This window comes from Micropterus salmoides, unplaced genomic scaffold, assembly GCF_014851395.1.
Source record: "Micropterus salmoides isolate LMB-PRFRI ecotype aquatic unplaced genomic scaffold, ASM1485139v1 Ms_hic_scaffold_3581, whole genome shotgun sequence".
In the NCBI taxonomy this organism is placed as follows: Eukaryota; Metazoa; Chordata; class Actinopteri; order Centrarchiformes; family Centrarchidae; genus Micropterus; species Micropterus salmoides.
Window position 1 is genome coordinate 1 of NW_024042908.1, and position 18,442 is coordinate 18,442.

The 18,442-nt window shown below is 40.6% G+C and overlaps 2 long non-coding RNA genes across 2 annotated transcripts; both read left to right on the forward strand.

Moving 5' to 3' along the window:
- Position 1: 1 nt before the first annotated feature.
- LOC119884605 lies at positions 2-7,722 on the forward strand. The gene is made up of 2 exons (XR_005441052.1): positions 2-83; positions 7,523-7,722. It is a non-coding gene; the product is annotated as an uncharacterized LOC119884605 (long non-coding RNA).
- A 6,204-nt stretch (positions 7,723-13,926) lies between these two features.
- LOC119884606 lies at positions 13,927-15,176 on the forward strand. Its single transcript, XR_005441053.1, has 3 exons — positions 13,927-14,237; positions 14,509-14,600; positions 14,701-15,176. It is a non-coding gene; the product is annotated as an uncharacterized LOC119884606 (long non-coding RNA).
- Positions 15,177-18,442: the final 3,266 nt, after the last annotated feature.

Consider the following 18,442-nt stretch of genomic DNA (forward strand, 5'->3'; position numbering starts at 1 on the left):
GTCATGTCACCCTGTTTCTGTGGATTTGGATTTCTGTTTGGATTACCTTGGTTTTTGGACCCTGTTTATCAGCCACTCTGCCAGTAAGTGCTCGCCTTTTGTTCGTTGAAATAAACCTTTTGTACTATACCTCCTCTGCTAGGCGTCCTGCATTTGGGTCCTCCAGCCTTCTCCACACCGCAAACAAGCGATCAGGTAAACTTGTGTTCTCTCCTCTCAAAGTCAGATGTGAACAGCATGTGTATCTGCATTGAATCTCTCCCTGTCTTGCCAAACCAGCGGAGCAGCCGACGTGCAACGATATTTATAAACCGCAGGGCTTGATGCAGCTGAAAACATTAATATCTTGCACGTATTGATATTTATAATTTACAGGGACTATGCTGAAGTTTGTCAGTAGAGTAGATGCTGGATCATAAGCCAGTACAAGCACAGATAATCAAAATCCAGGACTAGCACAGACCCAGTCCAGACGTTTTTGCACTGAACAAAATTAACAATGGAACACTTGTTTCTGCCCCCATTCATCATGAGCTGAACTTTCTCTATGTACACACATGTACACTATTTCTCTCAAATCTTGTTCACAAATCTGTCAAAATTTGTGTTAGTGAGCACTTCTCCTTTGCAGGGATAATCCATCCACCTCACAGGTGTGGTATATCAAGATGCTGATCAGACAGCGTGGATATTGCACAGGTGTGCCTTAGGCTGGTCACAATAAAAGGCCTTAGGCTGGTCACAATAAAAGGCCACTCGAAGGTCATACAGACCCAAGTGAAACACAAGCAGCCTCAGCCAGACGTCTACAGGCAGCATCAGATACAAGCAGCTCAACCCTAATGGAGGGTTGAGTTAGTGCGCAGAGGTCCATTAAAATCAGCAATAGTGTGTTCTAGAAGAGGTTTCCATTCAGGCATATTACAGAGACCGACTGTTTTAAAGGAGAGGTAGTTGTTAGAGCACTGCAGTGTCAGGTGTGACGGTGCAGCATTGACAAATTGTTTACATGGCTCACAAGTCAGGTCTGATGGCCCCATAGCAGAATTTATCTTTGGTGGTACCATAGGTGTGTGTGCTTATGCTCTGTGTCTGTCCAGTGCTTTTGGATAAAACTGAATCATTCTCCAAGCTGTTTGGATATAAGGTTAATTAGTCTTAGTCAGAGGCTCTACCACTGACATGTTACTTACCAAAAACTTTATTTCAGGCTGGTATAAAATGTCTTGCTATTATCTTTCCTAGTCAAATTAGTAAAGTAATTGGTAGGTAAAGGTAGTCACCATTTATCTTATCATTAAGGATGGCATGGGACTCGCTTAACTAGTATTGTAAGATTCTGCCTTAGACATATAGCTCAATCGACATTGCCAACTTGACGTGGAAGGGCACCTCCCTAGTATGAGTGAACTCCCCACTTGCCCCTATAAATGCTCCATCTAGCAAAATAACCTCACCCAACCGTAGTCAACCTCTACATTGTATGGAAGAAGATCTCACAAATCCGTGTATGGTTCGTTCTTTGATTATTTCGTTTCAAAACCAAATCAGAAAAAACAAGACGTTTTGGGTTTTCTGTCTTAAAACCAAAATGGTAAACAAAAAAACAGATTGACAATGGTGTCGTCTATCGACCCAACCCTAATCTCCTAGTGACTGCGGTGAATATGATTGTAGAAGTGAGCACTATATAATAAATAGAAATGAAAGAAAATGTAGGCTACGTTTTAGCAAGATCATGTCAAGCTGGGTTCGAACTCACTAGGGCAAAAACAGTTCCTCTTTGAGGTGCGTTGCTTTGCCAGCAAGCCACTCAAACACTCAATTCTTTTATTTCCAGTCAACTACTAATTATGTTTGTCAGCATCCAGTAGCATTTTATTTTGGGCTGATCTGAAGCAGCTGGTTACCTGAGCGATCTAAGAAAATACCCGGATATGTTTATCAAGTTTTTTTTTCTCGAGGCCACGGCCAGGGTGTGAACTACGCAGCAAGAGGCACAGTCAGCCCCCTCTTTGAGGCACGAGCAAACAACCCCCCAACAAAGAGCCCAGCATGGTGTGGTATTTAAATAATGAACGAAAATTAACCCAGTTCATTTGTTCATTTACAGCTCGCCGAATTAACTAATTACAGTTCATGTTTGCTGTGTACCATTGGATGTACTGACAGCTATCACTGAATCACCAACAATAAACTAATTTAATACTGAAGAAATCTTAAAAACCTGAGGATTCTCAGGCAACTTCGGAGGAGTTCCTGTTCCAGTCGCTAGTGAGGTACAAATTGAATGCTGAGCCTCCTATTGTGTTTTTGTTTTTATTTTGTTTTTTCTTCTAACTAAAAACGCACTTATGTTGATGATCAAGCTCATCTTAATTACATTTAATCAGACAACGCCCTCGCCATATTATCTGCTGCAGGTTTGTTTAACACACAAAGCTACACAAATGGGACACATTAAATATCAAAATCAATATTTTCCATTTTGGCTTTAAAACAGAAAAACCAAAACCGATGTTATTATTTTGTTGTTGTTCATCTGTTTTGTCGTTTTTAAAATTAACGATTCGGTTTTGAAACAAAATAATCAACACGGATTCTCAAGCTTATCATGTAAATGTTTATCTTAAAGCCTTTATTTGGAATAACCATTTTTATGGAAGGTCTGGTTAGAAAAAGGATCTAATATTAGCAGATATGAGGGTTTGGTCTGAAGTAATTTGAGAGGTTGGTTACTGAATCAATCTGTTCAAAAGTATAGTTTCTGGAAGTAGCCTACATGCAACTCCCACACTTGCTAGTCTGGGAAAATCTCACCTCAACAGTCAGATCTTCTCTCTCAGACAACAAAGATAATGGGTCTAGGACATGAAGTGTCTATTTATTATGCAATGATTTTCCAGCAGCAAAAGTTACCGTATCTTATGCTTTGAAGTTAACTCGGACAACATTAAACATTGATATCACAGAGAGAGTGTGATCATATCAGAGATGGGGACTCGAGTTAGAGACTCGGACTTGAGTGCGACTTAAGTCGCGCACACACAGTGACTCCAGACTCGACTTGAGACTTGTAATCAAAAGACTTCAGACTCGACTCAGACTCGAGGTGCGGGACTCGTGGACAATGTTTATTTTTAGGGAACATCTGATGAGCTTGCCGTTATTCCCCTCCGTCTGTTGCCTATAACCTGCCTACGTAACACGTAGCATCTGCTGTGCGCGGCCGCACGTGAGAGGACAACAAACACCGGCAGCTGCTGAGCCATTCATCATAAACTTTGGCTTTAAAACTTCATACAACAAGACCCAAACAAAGACGTGCTGAATGCAAATAGGTCAGTAACCTGTGGTGAGTAAACATGTTTAGCTCAGCATTGGCCATCTAACGTTAGCTTGCTTCTTGCTTCAGCTACGACCGGCGAGAGGTAGCCTAAACTACGACTGTTGTTCGTTATGAAAAGATGAATGAGCGTTTGTTCACTTGCCAAACCTGTGGTGGTCGATTAACGTAATCATTACGTCCCGTTGGCTGCCATCAGCTTAATTATTGCCGTTGGCTAGAAAGAGGTTACAGGTTTATTGTTGACCATGTAACTTTTAAGTTTTATTTAGTCATAACTTACACTGGGTTTGAGAGTCAACAGGGTTTGTTGACTTACAGTAGTTTAGACACATTGTACATTAGGCTACATGGTTGTGTTGAGCTGTAAGTTAAAAACAGGTTACAGGTTTATTGTTGACTATGCAACGTCAGTTTTATTTAGTTAACATTATACTGGATTTAAGAGTCTGGGGAGTGCGTTGACTTACAGTATTAAGCTGTCAATAATTGCATTGCACATTACATGGTTGTGCTCTGTAAATGAAAAACAGGTTACAGTTACAGAATTCCTTATAGCCATGCAGTTTTATTAGCAACCTGGAACGCAGCAGGTGATACAGCATTCGTAATAACCACCAGAGACTTGACTTGGACTCTAGCTCAAAGACTTGTGAGCATCTCTGGATCATATTTGTTACGAGGGTATCAAGGTTGTTGGAAGTGCTGCAGTGTTGAAGGGAGTCTTCTTTTCCTGCTCTGGGAATGTCACATTATTCAGAAATACTGCCGAAAGGTTCATGACTGTTTATAAAAACATTACCGGCGCCAACTCCTCTGCCCGCGGTTATGTTCTCATTGATCCACTGAGGACATCTTAATGTAGAGTCAAGGACTTTATTCAGACCAATGTCTAAACATGGCTGTCAGGCCACACAGCTGTCCACACAGATGAGAGGTTTCATCATCTTCATTCAATCTGTCCACAGAGGACTCAGGCAATGGAGGCCCAGCTGCTACATCTAGTTTTCACTCTTTTGTAGACATGCCCCACCACTTAACCAGAGCCACCGCCCAACGCAGAGATTCCCAACGCGGAGGGGCGGCAAGAAGGATCAAATGCACCAAATTCAGATGGCGGTGAAGGACTTGAATGTCTTCAACCTCTCAATGGCTCCTGACTCCTGATGATCAGTATTGTTGAAGGATTTATATTTTGATCCTTTTAGATCTGTTAAACTGCCCTGCGATGGACTGGCGACCTGTCCAGGGTGTACCCCGCCTTTCGTCAGCTGGGATTGGCTCCAGCCCCCTGCGACCCTGTACGCAGGATAAGCAGTTGACGATGGATGGATGGATGGAGATCTGTTAAACTAGAGTTTCTTGAGAAAATACCTTCCCCATCCCTTCCTATGCAGCATGCCCCTCATTCACCTGTTGACGCTATACATATTATGCCTAATTTGAAATTCAAAAGTATCTTTACTCTCCCAGTCCCATTCCTCAGTGGCCACTTTCTATAGGTTAATAGTCCAGGAGATCTCATCCTTGTTCAGAACTGACAAGAATAAAGGTCTCTTCACTTTATCCTTAAAAGAGCGTCAAGCACCTGATAGTTTGTCCACTGATAATTATATTGTTGGAGGACTGCCAAGAAAGGAGGAACAGTTGTGGTTCTAAATGAGGACAGCCAGGAACCATGACTTGTAAATGCTCCATACTTGTACACTACATCAGCATTCACTCACTGAGCCTAAGTGCTCAAACAGAAACTAACATTCACACACACTGCAATCTGGGGTAATTGGGGGTTCGGTATCTTGCCCAAGGACACTTCGACATGCAGCCTGGGGGAGCCGGGATTGAACCACCTTCCGATTAACAGCCAACCCGCTCTATCTCCTGAGCCACAGCCGCCCCAGGCAATCGGTCCCACTGACTGGATATTTTGCCAATTAGAATGCATATTTCACCATCAAAAATGTACATTTCCCAAACTATAATGGACAGTAACTACTTTTTACTGGTTTATATGCAAACATTGGATAATAAAATCAAAGTATCCAAAATCCTCGTTTGGTTTAAAAGTAGCAGTCTTCACATTCTGTCTGTGTTTGGGTCTTCTATCATCTTTATGATATTTCAGATTTTACTATTTTATTAACATTAGATGTGACTAGCCTTTACACAAACATACCACATGACTTCTTTTTACAGAATTGACAATACTGTCAATCCCCGTAATTAGTTCATACTTACTTTGGCAGAGTTTGTTATGAAATATAATTACTTTTGTTTTGTTAATGACTTCTAGCAACAGACATCTGGCATGAGCACTAGAGCCTGACCAATTTATTGTTATGAAGATACTATTGGCTGGTATGAGCTAATTGCAGATAAATCTGTATCAGCGATTATAACAGCCGATTTATGACTATTAAAGAATGAGTCGGATCCTTCACTTATGTCACGAGTGCGGCAAAGTTTGCCCACCAGAGAGCGCTCTGCAGATCCCCTGTTAACAACACTGCAACACCACAGAAAATTCAGCTGACCGGGGTCCTCCGGGAGACAACGGTGGCTGTGTTACCAGTGAGTTGGTCATTCGTCACGTGAAATACCAGACTTAAATACTAATGAAAATAGCCCTTGTCCTCTCCCGAAAACATTCATGACTTGCTAACCCTCTCTTTTCACTGCCCTCTCCCGGCTCACAGCAGTAACATTACGTTTAATGTTACATTGAGTGGTGAAGGCTACGCTGTCGACAGCAAGATTGTAGATTTATTTCTGAAACAGTGTGGCAGTTTTAGTGAACTGTCCTCATTTCTCCCTAGTTCATCACTGCAATACTTTCTCTAACAACACTTAAAGCAGCTAATGCTGCACATTGATAGATTATCCACAAAGCTAGTTAATGCTATGTGTATCAGGGGAATAGTGTTTACACTAATGAGTGGTTAAAGTATAGCATTTGTTTAGATAATAAGACAGTGTCCTTTATGGCTTGGATTCTGACTATAGGACACTGTGCTGGTGGCAGGTTCACCGGCACAGCTGGTCCTCTGTATATGGAATCTGTATCTTTCTTCTGCAGGTAATAGATACTTTTTTCCAAAGAAATTGAGGTTCCACCAATGCTATTGTATAACTCTACAATATACAACTTAAATCATACACTAATCGAAGGTAGATTTGTCTCTATAAAATGTATAGTGTAATCTTTCAGATGCCTTAGCGTGTCAAGCCCTTGAAAGAGGGTGACAGCGTGCAGATATATACTGTATATCTGCAATTTGAAACTTGTTAGATCCGCAACTCTGCAGATAGACACACTGATCCAACTCTTTCGCCTTAATTCACTGACGCTGTTAAGAATGATACTTTCTTTTATGGATCCCAGAAAGCATGATTTCAATCTCTGAATTCATAATTTTTTTTTTTACTCTTTGATGTTGAACAAAAGAGTAATTAGTGATTAAGGACTGCAGGGTGAAGAGAGCTGGACGTTTCAAATCGATTAATATTTAGACATTATTTTTCCATAGCAAATATCCATGTGGTTATTAGGAGACCCATGACCCAACTGCAAAGCCTCTACACTCTCCATTCAGCTGGGGACCTCCTGGAGGTCCCTCAGGGGGCTGTCCTTACCCCTTGGGAAATATGTTCAGTGTTATCAAAGACCAGTTTTATATTCTGCTGGGCTGTGTCATTCATTCACAGGCTAGGTTGGGTTGTTTGGTAGTTCTTCTGTGCCAAGTTACCGCCAGAGAAGCAGCTACTGGCAGATAGACAGCCACGTTGAGAGATGTTTCTTTTTTTTGAGGAGGTCCATTGCATTAAATATGAATTGTACATGTGCTCAGACACAGTCATTGTAATGATGGATACAAATTGACTGTGCCTGTACCCATATTAACCTGCATGCAGCATGGTATAGACAGCTATCATTAAATGGAGTACAAAATGTGTTAGATCAATCAAATGACATTGCAGTGGCTTGATGGTTTAATGCAGTTCTATATTCAACACAGCGGAACCTTTATAATGTATTGGCTGCATTCTGCAGAGTGGGAGAGACAGTGAGTGCATCCTTCATTCACACGAAAATTCGGGTCCTTATTAGGCTGACTGAGTGGTTCACTTAACGCTTAGTTTACATTTCCTGTCTTTACTCTTGCTCTGGTTCTCCAGGTGTCTCCAGGATGATTACTGTGTGAGTGATTTCTACACTCGTTACCATCTGGGTAGGAGGACTGGCGTACGCAGCCTTCTCACCGCCAGACCATCTGCAGCCCACAGAATCACGCAGCAACCCATGCATGAGCCACTGTAACATAGATGGAGCAGCTGAGAACCACGAACTGTAAATAAATACAACCATGTTAAATACAGAGGTTTGGCACATCATCATTTAGAAGACACAATTGTAGTTCTCTATTCAGTTTTTCCAAAGCATGTCTGCATGCTAGACCACTTTCTGTAGGATGCATTTTATAACTTTTTCATTCTAATTTGTATATATAGACTTACAAGTATTTGGGTGTTTATATAGACAGCTCACTTACTTGGAAAACTCACACGGAATGGGTTTGCACACGGCTGCACCAGAAACTATATTTTTACGTAGATTACGTTTTTATGGGGTGAATAAGAAAATTATGATGCTGTTCTACAAGGCTGTTTTAGAAAGTATTGTTAAGTATGGTGTTACAGTATGGTTTGGGAACCTATCTATACAGCTAAAATCCAAATTGTCACATCTGGTGTTGACAGCACTTAAAACAGTTGGAAATGAGGAATCTTTGAATCTCCAACAGTTATTTGAGAATAGCATTTTAAATCAGGTGCAGAAAATTGTGGGGGACCAAACTCACTTTCTGCACTCTCAGTATGAATTGCTCCCCTCCGGCAGAAGATATAGAGTTCCACTGTGCAAACTAAACCGGTATAAAAATTCTTTTGTTCCTGTGTCTACACGTATGTTGAATAACAGTCTATCTTATTACTTTTAAATTTGTAAATTAATTGTCTTTCCTCTTTCTATACTTTTTATACTTGTATATTGTATATTTTTATGTACATGCAGCAACCATGCAGTCCAAAACAAATTTCCTTTCGAGGACAATAAGTATACTACTACTACTACTACTACTACTACTACTATATCACATATACATTATTATTCTGACTTTATTTCATTTTTTAATAGGTGAGTGAGTTATGTTTCAAAATGTTTAATTTCTGTTTGTGACATTATGTAAATTATAGAATAATAATAAACATAATAATAATTTATAATCCTGGTCTATGTACAAGGCCATCAGTCATTATGTTTAACATGTGACAAAGTTGTTGCATTAGTGAACACATGGTGCTTTGTTATGGCTGATATTGTGGATACAGTCATGCTTTAACACACGCTAACACACAAATGGATTTGGTTAGTTTAAAGTCAAACTCTTGATAAGAAAGATTTTACCATTATTCATGTTCATGAATAAATATGACAGATTTTAGTTGTTTCCACCAAATAGGTCATACACGAGACTAAAATGATAATGGGTCTCAGTCAGTCTGTTGAATAAGATTATGGGTTCTCAGTAGACCAGGAGTACAGTTAGAGCACATAGAGGCGAGCACCTGTATGTGCTCGCCTACATAAACTGGTTTTAATAAAAACAGATTTTGTGGTGAGACCAGAAGGACAAGCGTTTTTAGAGCATTCCAGGGGTGATATGTCAAGATGGAGATGAAAAGTAAGGTGAGAGATGGAATCTGGTTATAAATTGTTGTTGGTTTAGGTTTTAAACCAATATTGCTGACTGTTTTTTGTTTTGCAGTAGTTTTTGTGATATCTGTTTCAGATTGAGCTTTATAAACTGTAGAAATCAGCAGTCTTCAAGGTCTAACACTGATCAGGCTTTTAAGTTTTGTAAATAAGTTCATATAATTTGGGGGCTTTGGGGATGTTGCCATGGACTCGGTTAGTTCTGGCACTATTTATTTTTTTGTCACTGTTTGTTTATATTTTGGCAAGTATGCTGAGTTACCTAAAAGCGGTTTCCATCGCTATGTACCCATGGATGTACAGACAACTGGATTACTTTGATGCTGAACAAAATGTATAAATGTTATGATTCTCAGGCAAGTTCTGGCAGTACAAAGAGCTTTTTTTCTGGGTGGATTTATTAACATTTATTTGCATGTGTATCACGGCTTTGTGTTCAGATTTGACTGAGTCATGGAAGTGTTTATATGTATTTATGGTAAAATTTGGAAGTGGAAAGAGGACTCAGGCTCACATAATCCCGATTCAGCAATGATTTAGAGTTATAAAAGCCGTGGGTACACATGAGTGTTTGTTTGTTTTTGTTTTAATTATTTCAGTTGCAAAAACAAGCACTTTTAGTGGGTGTATGTTGACGGGGTGCAACTGCCCACAAGGATTACACTGTAGCCCTGTTTCACTGCTGCCGACTGCAGCGCGCTCACTCAATACTGGACCAGTTTTAAAAAATGTTGTCCCAATTAGTCACACAGCAAAAAAAGATTGAAAAATACAGAAGTTATACTTTAATAAATGTGTTTTCTTATTGATCCAAAAACAGAACTGTCTCTGCATATTAAGATATACAATTTACAATTGTTATATGCAGTTATTTACATCATAAAGCTTGTATGAAAACCTGATACATACCATAACATACCCCAAGCTCTCTCACGTTTGTTTCTGTAATACCTTTTTTAAAAATAATAATTTTTAATTTATTTTTCTTTCCTCTGTCTGTCAACATTTCTTTTTTGTGTGCTCTGGTGCTGCATTTTGCACAGCCAGTAGCCCACTGGACGACAATATAGCCCATGTTTTCTTATATTTCCTATATGGCAATGAAGGAGGTTCAAGTGCTGCTCCTTGACCTTTCTCCACCTAGATCGATTGCTTCTCTATCCTGTTAGAAGAAAAAGAAAATGTATGAAATATCAGCCACTATCAGCTTTGAAATATCTGATTGGGACCACAGTAAGATAGAAGTACAGTGGATATTCAGGAACAGCATCCTGCTGGGAAAACTGATGCGTGCTTGGTGTTTGCTCTTCAATCAGCCAATTCCATGTGGATCAACATTGCAGCAGAGTGAGTGGCACAGTTAACCTGAGGGATTACGTTTGTTATAGACACAGCGGGCTAATGAACTATAAACCTGCGTGAGTAAAGTGAGCTGTGTATGTATCTGTTTGTGTGTAGTGACGCTGAGGAGGCCTGACAGACTTGTCCTCTGTCAGCAGATGGAGGCATGCATAATTCAATCTGGAGGCAGTTTCATGCTGTTTTTCTTCCTGTCTCATCACTGTTCCCAAAGAAAGACAAAGCAGAATTTAGCTACAGAGGAGAAGCAGGGGCTTCAAGTTGTCATCTCTCACTGGCCCAGCAGTTGTCTGCTCCATATTGGTCGTTACCGGGGGGGGGGGCAAAGTCCATCAATGGTCCTATACTGTTTTGTATTTATATTTACTCTTTGGTTAAACCAATTGCCAGGACAATATTTCTGACCGTTTTTATGCAGACAACACCCACTTGAACATTAGTAACAATCCTAAATGACTATCAAATTCTGTATGTGACTAAAAATTAAAAAATAAATTTGTGTCTTCATGATTCGAATTATGATTAAGGTACAATATGTAAGACACGGCCAGAATTTTAGTTTAAAAATGAACAGTTCTGACATAATGTCAAAGACGTCTGTGTGTTATGTTGTATTAAGTTAGCATGCTAACTAGCTAGTCCCGGCTGTCTTGTAATACCACTTGTGCCTTAAGATGTGATAGTGAGTCACTGCAGCATCCAGTCTGCCCTCTGTCCAACATGAGAGGATAAAAACGTAGAGTTACCCCAAGGGATTGTCTTTCATTGCACGAGCTGTTCTTCCTCGCGCTCCCCGACCTCTCGTTCCTCCACTACCTCTATTCCCTGTGTCTGACTGGGCAGACTGGCTGTGAAATTGGCGTTGTCCACACAGGAGGAGGAAGCGCCCCGAAGCACTGCCTGCCTCCTTTCTGCACTCATGTTAACCAATTGGGCTGTTAACACAGACAAGTCAGTATAGGTATAGCTGCAAGCAAATCTGGCAAGAAAACACAACGATAATCTACTATAAATAATATAAATGATACATATGATGTAAATTGATGATGTGTCTCATGCTTGTCAATCCTTTTGATTTCTCTGTCCCTCTCCTGGCTGTTCTGCTGGAGTTTCAATTCCCACAATGAAATATCAAATCTGTTCATCCAATATAGCTACTTAATAGAAATACTATCACTGCTGTTTGTTAAATTTGTTTTTTATTACTAACTTATTACACATATTTCTCAGTTGTGTTTAAACAGAGTCAGAGAGGAGCAGACACACATTGGCAGCCCCTCCCCACAGACATAAAACACAAAGCCATGGTCCTTTAACTTCACTGTTGCAGAAGAAGAGACGCCCACTAATCCTGGAAGACAAAAAGCATAATTCATGACATTATTATAAAGATAAGATCTAACGTCACTTGTGATTAAACGAGAGCAGGGGAGCAGAATCGCTTAGAGCAGTGGTTCTTAACCTGGGGTCGGGACTAGAGCGTGGTTGAATTTGGAAAAAGAGCGCTGCGTTTTTTTTTATGTTGATAGGCAACCACCGAATCAGCTGTCCTGTCAGTCTAATCAAAGATTATAGCGCCAGCGATCTTTAAACTTTGGTTTGCTGCTAAGTAATAACGGTCATATTAGCAGAAACTTCATCACAACTCACAGGTCTGTGTCTTTTATTGCTAAAAATATCTGCTTTAAAAAACACAGACACAGGGAGGGCGCCTGCTCTGGCACTGTTTTGAGTGTGTGAGGTGTACAAACACGCAGGGGCGAAATATTTTGAACTTCAGAAAGGGGTCGGACTGCCAGAAAGGTTAAGAACCCCTGGCTTGGAGAGTAGCCTGGCTGAGGGGGAGTCGGAGGCTCGAAAGAGGTGAAATGCTGCCTCCTATTTGTTTGGAGCATGTGGCCAGGAATTGCACTTTCGCATGTCTTTTCAACCTAAACACGTGACCACCAAGACCCCCAAACTATGAGGGAAAAAAAAGAGCTGGAGGTTGTTCAGTATGTCTTACAGAAAGCACTTTTATGATTATGAAGGAAAGGTAAATATTTTCCCCCGCGACCCTGTCGGATAAGCGGTTGATGGATGGATGGTAAATATTGTCCTCTGCCTCAACTCTCTCTGAAAAACATTGCATACTGACCAATCAGTTTCTCTCTGACTCCACCACTCCTGCTGACACACTGTTTCATTTCCTCATTCCTACTGTTGATATCAAAGCACATACAGATCACATCATTTGCAGTAGAGTAAAAAAAAAAAAGATAGAATTAGCTAGTAGTTATCATGCTGGAAATGGAGTGAGGATGACTGTGGTGCAGCTAAAACAAATAAATGTAGCCTATTTTAAAAGTGAGTTTTTGAATATGAGCTGCTTACACTCTTAATGTGTTTTTAAAGTATTTCATTAAATAAATGTGAAATAGACATCCCAAAGTTAATTTAAACCTATAGAGAAATTTTCCACTGCAAAACAATCTATTAATTAATAGCTTACTGGTTTGAACTGTGACTTTACGAAGGGAGTTGAACCCACTCAATTTTAACACAGGGTTATCAAGCAAACTAAGGTTATATTTGTTTTTTTTTCTTCAAGGAACATTGCTTCACTTTGCAAGGCTGCAACACACACACACACACTTCTGCCATGCATTAGGCATGCAGTGGAAAATTATATTGGACAACACAATCGGATTTAGAAGTGAGGAAATATTCATGATTCAGCCTACAATCAAATTATCATGCACCTTACACGGGCAACTTTTTGAGCAATGTTGCTGGGCAATGTTGCTGGTGTCAAGTCCGACTGGTGGTGTGGGGAAGGGGGTTACGGTAGAATTGCTGTAAAAGTTGCTCCGTGCATCATCACCTTTAGAGACTTTGCCGTGAATTGGGCGTTTCCAGAATAAAGCACCAGAGTGATTGGAGGGATTTTTCGTGACTTTAATTTCAGGGAATTTCCATCACTATCACGTAAAATATTCAATCTAAATATGTGAAAACATTTAGGATAATTCAATTATAGCCTACAGATGAGCGACATCTCAGAAACTGGCCTGCTATTTAATTAAGATCGCCACCCTAAAATCACAGAGGCTGCAGGGCTCTGTATGAACGTAATGCTGTAGTGTTCAGAAGAACTTAATTTCAGCTGCAACCACAGTGGAACAAGTCAGGATGAAAATATTTTACCAAGTGGCGTGTATTAATGGCCTACTTCTCATCATTAACAACGAGCACAGATGTGGTGTGTAGTTAACCACCGTGTTGAGTTTACCACAAACATATCCTGCTCGGAGCAGTTCAGAGCTGCAGCGTAAATTGCCATGGCAGCATACCTCGGGTAAAACCTATCTACCTTTCGTAGCACGGGTTAATCGGGAAGTTACACCTGACGACGTCACAAAGTCCCTCCTCACTTTGTAGTACATGCCACTGGATTCTTTTGGCCCGGTTTCCTTTTTAAGTGTTACACCCCCCCCTCCCCCTGGGCTTAACCACAGGAGGACGTGACACAAGAATTTAGCTGTGACTCATCTGTTTTAACAGGCACAACACAAAACCGATGCACTCATGCTTCCCTCAGCACACTGTATATTGCAATAATTACATCCATCCTTTCACCTCATGATACTAAGAACATCATCTATGCCTTTGTAGCTTATTGGTTAGTCTACTGTAGCAAACTGTCTTACTTTAGTCTTTAATAAATCATCTCCAGCATATTCAAACATCTGCTGCCAGACTTTGAGTGGATGCCCAAAGGTACAGTGTTTTCAGTACAAAAATCATTGTATTACCCTGACAGTGTTTCCTTGTTGATCTGTGATTATGTTGTGGTAGTCACTCGTAGGTTTGTTGCCAGAACACAACAACAACAATAAACATACCCTCCGGTGCCACTACCAGGATGAACTACCACTAACTTGATTTTGCTAACTCAGACTGCTGAAGCCTAAGATTCGCTTTGCCTAAACTATGGGATGCATTTTTACACAGAACAAGGACAGTGAATTTTGTCCCCCATCTCTTACAGTGGATATACATTTGGAGGGGATCACTTCATGGCCAGTATGGGCATGAGGAAGGATTACAGCAACCATAACTGTCTCAGTTTACATATGGCATGTGAGTATTTTATGAAGACATAATTTAAAAAAACTATCATTAATTAAAAGAGCAAATATTTGTGTAAAACACAATTTGGGATGAATTTTTATTTTAACAGTTGGTGCTTTCAGAACCTTTCCTTCAGTCCTCCTTGGAGCTCCTTTGACGTCCTGTGCAGTGTTGAACTGTGGTAATGTCTGAAGCATCTGTCCTGTTAAATGTCCGTCTGTTCCTGTCTGTGCTGCCTCTCCCCACTGCTGCTCCTCACCGCTCACGCACTTTGTGTTTGGCATATGCTGCCATGATTCTCCACACTGTTCTTTTAGCCAAGTGAAATAATTGTACAGTTTGTGTGAGTGATGCACCGTCTCAGCCGTCTTCTCCGAATTGCCCTTCAATGTCACACATAACATTTTTGTTTGTCACACAGTCATTTCAGGCTGACTGAATGGTGTTAATTCCTTTATGTAATGGCATTACTTCACGGTATGGAAAGTCTGATGTCTTTGTCTGGATCTTACAGAAACACAATGCTGCCCTGGAGTGTCTGCTGCATGAATGCACCGTTAAATGGCAATCTTAATAAACTAGTAAATCTCTAATCCATGTATACATGCTTTCTCTGTACAAGTATACATACACATACAACGCAGCTTTTTCCCCATAAGAGGTCAACAGTTTTCAGGAGGATGTGTGGATTATCCAGAGTAACATGGACATGCAGCTTAATTTGGAATGTTTCAGTGCTGTGAGTACAAAAATGAAATTCTGACAACACATATATTGGATATAAACTGAATACACAGATGTGTGTGTACACAAACAGAAATACATTTGCTCTAGGTAGCACAAGTTTAAAATGTATCAACTTGAGCAAATAGTTTGCTTTTCTTCTTCTCTTTGTACGTTCATGAATTGCAGTCATAAATCTGAAGGAGCGCAGAGTGGGATGGAGGAAAATAACTGAGATAAGTAGAGTTCAAAGAAAGCGCTAAGGTCCACACATTGGTGGTTTGGACTGAATAACGAAGACTGCAAAAACAATCCAGCAATCAATAAACCATGAAAGGGGAAAATTACCTTCACATTCAATCTGAATGCAACTTTAGAATTGCATAATTGTCAATATATTGTTGTATATCTTCATATTCTGGAGTGAAATTAACAATACAGTCTCTGATTGCCCTAGTGGTTTCACCTGTGTGTCATTATGTTCACCCCTTTCTGTTGTATATTCCTTCCGTTGCGTGTTCATTGTGCTTCACTGTGAAGGTAGTCATGTGTTTTGTGTTTGGACATTTGGGTTATTCCCTGTGTTTCTGGTCACCTCTGTTTGGTGTTACTTTCATCAGCCAAAAGGTAGTTCCAACTTCATGCAGCTGGAGAAAAGCAAGTGCATTCACCTGACTCAGAAAACTGCAGCCACCTTACTCCTGCAAGGTTTTAATGTCATGTGACACGGTGACGTTTTGTAGCATCGGCGAAAAGTCTAATAAAATTATTAATGCATTTGGATGCCAACGGTTGCAAATTTATACAATAGCATCAATTTAAAACTGTGTCTCTGATCTCATGTAAGTCCAATTTTAACTTTCCTTTTTGTTCTGTTTTGGTCTCCACCAACTCCTGAGGAAAATAGCTAGAAACAAGATCGGTGAGACTGAACCAACACAGTAGTCATGGGGCCGTAAAAACGTAACAATTAAAGAGGTCATATTATGCTTTTAGGCTTTTTCCCTCTCCTTTTATTGAGTTTTTTTTGTGCATGTAATAGGATTGCAAAGTGAAAAGACCCGAAGTCCAGCCCAAAGGGAGTTCCCGTCTCCCACAGAAAACTCTGCTCTGAACCTTTTCTTCCGCTTTGCTGTGACGTCACAGCGAAACACACGTCATCATGGCTAGTTCGACACGTTACTTGCAATATTGACTCAGAGGCTTTATCCGCATTTGCTCTTGGGTGAATGTGCAAAACTGTAACAAATATTTGGAGGCGCAAAGACACTGCCAATAGTTCAACATCTTTAGTGCACAGACTTTGACACACTCGTATCTCGGTCCGGGCGCACGGGTACACCAAACCCGTCAATGGCCAGTTCCGAGTCCAGATCACTGCCCAAGAGCCATGTCTCTGTAATCACCAGTAAACATGTATCTCTAAAATCATGTTGGAAACGTTCATGGGCTTGCTACTCGTCAGTTTTATTTCGAAGGGACTGGGCATTTGATAGAATAATAATAGGGGAAACCGGGAGAAAGATTGTTTTCTCCGTTTTTGGAGTACGCCACCCCTCTTATCTCGCTTCCTGGTCTTGCAGGGTAGCTCGCCAGTAAATTACCCTTTTCCTCTTGATTGATCAGTGAAACAGTTGAGATTAGGGAAGATTAAATCCGAGAGAGGGTTGTTGACCTGAATATTACTCCATTTTAGGAGAAAGTCCCTGCTGTATCGGATGTGCGATGGGTTGGGCAACTCATTCAGAGTTTCCACGAGGTGGACGCCATCCACAATAAAAACAAAGCTGTCCACTCCATGCTATTTGTTTTCCAACAAAGCAGTATAAGGAAGAAGTAGTATTCTTCTCACTCTCTCAGGCCGTTACATTCAGTGCATACAAATGAACAAAACAATGAACAAACATAAAACCAGACGTGCCTTGCTGCTGGTCACTGCATGAGCATGCGCCCTCTCTACAAGCTAAAGCCTGCAGAATTACGTTGGAAAATGTTTTTTTGTTGTTCTTTTTAAGGCAGAATGGGGCAGCTTGTTTTACACACTGACAACATGAAGATTGAGTAAAGTCAGGAGAATCACCAGAAACATATAACACTGACTGGCTGAGATCCAAAGATGTCATTAACAGCACGATTACTAGATATATCAGTCTTGCTGTGGACAGGACAGCTGGCCACAGTTTCCGCAGTTTTTCTCGCCATATGCACCATACTGATCAGACAGTGGGAGGGCATGAAGGCCACTGTGGTGTCAGGGAGGCAGATGTCTCTGTTGACACATGCCCTTGGAGAGATCCCAGTTTGTGGTTAAAAGAGCTGCAGCAGTCAGAGCAGGGTTCAACTGCACAACACAGAGTAGCCCATAGCTGAGGGGAGTGTCATTACCAGACAGAAGCTTCCGCCTAAACCTTTCAAAACAAAACCGGCACGTATTTGATGAAATAAATGTGAAGGGGAATCTCTTGTGAATAGATAAAATTTTAATTCTCAAAATACTGTTTATGTAGCAGCCTCTGTTTATAGGTATATAGAAAATAAGCACTAAGAGGTGGTTTAGCATGTTTTATTTTGTTTCCAGAAACACCAACTTTGGTTCTAACATCATTGGCACTCTCCGTGTGACTATTGTTTGTCCACAGTCCATATAATGCACTGAGAAACAAAACAAATCCCAACAAAAGCTCTAGATGACGTTGGATACTGTTCCTGTTCTGGTTCCTCACAACACTTGCTATATGAGCTGCACATTCAGGGGCTAACTAGCTAGTATGGTTTGGCTTTCAGACAACATCACTGCCAAAGCTTTCTGCGTGTAATTTACATATTCCCAGTGCCCAAGGCGTATTCGCCAGTAACCATTGGTTCACAGGGCCTCACCAAACCCAAAGTAAATTGCATACAGAACGTGGCTTTATGACCTCCTTAAAAGTAACCTCACTGTACAAGTGTGACGGCCACCTCTACTGACAGCAGAGTCAGGATCACAGTAACTGAGGCCGGGAGGGTTCCTCACAGTGCATCATTTAAGTTTCATATTATTTTCTTTGATGTTTGTATGACAGTCTGAAGGTGTTTCATGTGTCTGAGTGTGATGGTTAAGACATGAAAGATATGGATTGCACTGTCCT